Consider the following 2,494-nt stretch of genomic DNA (forward strand, 5'->3'; position numbering starts at 1 on the left):
GAGAGACACGAGATCGTGATACACAAGATTTGGTGACCGTGAGAAACAAGATTTGGTGAAAAAGTTCAATGGTTGAAGCCTGCATAGGATAGTTAGGTATTACCCTTTGAACATTCCCTTGTGAAAGCATATTTATTTTACTAGTTGACCAGTAGACGTGTTGTCCTTGAACTATTCTGCCATTTATGTAAACGATGATATACTCCACACAGGATTCTTCCTAACACAAATCAGTTCTCATTATTATGTTCGTTTTGGCCATCAACATATGCTTGGTTCTATGAGAGTTTTTAAGAATTGAGTCCCACACAATTCTCTTAGAAACGACCCCACTTCTCTCTCACATAGGTGATTTCTTATTACAAGTAACCCGCATTACTTGGCTCGATTTTCAACGCATAAAAATCATTAAAAGCCTATTACTTATCCTTCATCCTTACGGGCATCACTGTTACATCATAGGAATGAACATGAGGAAACACCCCGCCACAGTGATTTTATTAAACATTTACAATTAGGTTGTCCCTTTAAACCCATATCTTAGGATCTCCAGTCAACTACGTTGGGTTTTCTTTGTAATGATTTATTCATTCAAGGGTTTAAGTCTCATTCCTTTCGATGATTTCCCAACTAATTCTCTATTTAACCCTTTGGTTAGTGGATCCGCAATGTTATCTTTTAACCTTACATGGTCAATAGTGATCACTCCAATTGAGATTAGTTGTCTTATGGTATTGTGTCTACGACGTATATGTCTAGACTCACTATTGTACATGTTACTCTGTATCCTTCCTATTGCTAATTGACTGTCACAATATATGCAAATCGTTGGCACATGTTTTGACCATCTTGGAATATCCTCAAAAAAGTTGTGCAATCATTCAGCCTCTTTACCACATTTATCTAGAGCTATAAACTCAAATTTCATCGTAGATTTGGCTATAATTGTTTATTTAGAGGATTTCCATGATATGACAACACCTCTCAATGTGAACACAAATCCACTAGTGGACTTTGAGTCTTTTATATCAGATATCCAATTAGCATCACTATATCCTTCAATGACTCCTTGATATCTAGTATAATGTAATCCATGGTCACGAGTATATCTTAAGTACCTTAGTACTTTTACTATTCGTTTCCAGTGATCAGCTCCTAGATTACTCATGTATCTACTCAGTTTACTGACTGTGTAGGCTATGTCTGATCTTGTACAATTTATCAAGTACATTAGACTTCCAATAATTCTCGAGTATTCTACTTGAGAGACACTTTCACCTTTGTTTTTAGATAGATGTTGACTTGTATCTATCGGTGTTCTAGCTAAATTAGTATCATCCTTATTGATTTTTTTCAAAATTTTATCCACATAATGTGATCGACTTAGAACAAGCTCATTTGATGTTCTTGAGATTTTCACTCAAAGTATAATATCAGCTAAACCCATATCTTTTATGTCAGACCTCAAATTTAACATAATTTTAGTGGATTTAATCATCTTACTGTCACTACCAACAATAAGCATGTCATCAACGTAAAGACATAAAATGACATAATCATCCTTAGTGTCTTTTACGTAAACACATTTCTCACACTTATTTATTTTAAATTCATTCTCTATCATGACATTATCAAATTTTTCATGTCATTGTTTGGGCGCTTGTTTCAAGGCATATAGTGACTTCACCAATTCACAAACTTTCTTTTCCTACCCTGGTGAAGAAAACCCATCGGGATGTTCCATATAAATTTTTTCTTCTAAATCTCCATTTAGAGAGGCAGTTTTAACATCCATTTGATATACTTCAAGATTTCAGAAAGCGGCAATCGCAAGTATCAACCTAATAGATGTTATTCTTGTCACTGAAAAATACGTATCAAAGTAATCGAGGCCTTCAATTTGTTTGTAACCTTTTATTACTAATTTGGCCTTGTACTTTTTGATAGTTCCATCTACTCTCATTTTCCTTTTGAAAATACATGCCTAGTGGTTTGCTTCCTAGAGGAAGATCCACTAGCTCCCATGTATGATTTTACAGTATGGAAACTATCTCACTTTTAATGGCCTCCTTCCATTGAGGTCATTTCGAGGAATTCACAGCCTCTTAATAACTTTGAGGTTCACTTTCTAGCATATAGATCAAAAAATCAGGACCATACGATTTTCCTGTCAGTTTTCGTTTGCTACGTCTAACCTCAGTCTCCTCTTCTACTTCGTCGTCATGACTATGTTCAATCATAGTCTCATATGTTCGTTTGGAGGAGCTTACTTCCTCTTTGGACTTGTACGGTAATACATGTTCAAATAATGAAGCATTTCTTAATTCCAATATCGTGTTTTTGTGTATGTCTGAAATTTTAGAATCATACACAAGAAATCGATAAGCACTACTATTGTGTGCATACCCAATAAAGATGCAATTTACTATCTTTGGCCCTATCCTTACCTTCTTTGGTGTTGAAACGGCCACTTTAGCAAGACACTCCCACACTC

Source organism: Olea europaea, unplaced genomic scaffold (genome assembly GCF_002742605.1).
Source record: "Olea europaea var. sylvestris unplaced genomic scaffold, O_europaea_v1 scaffold2900, whole genome shotgun sequence".
NCBI classification, from domain to species: domain Eukaryota; kingdom Viridiplantae; phylum Streptophyta; class Magnoliopsida; order Lamiales; family Oleaceae; genus Olea; species Olea europaea.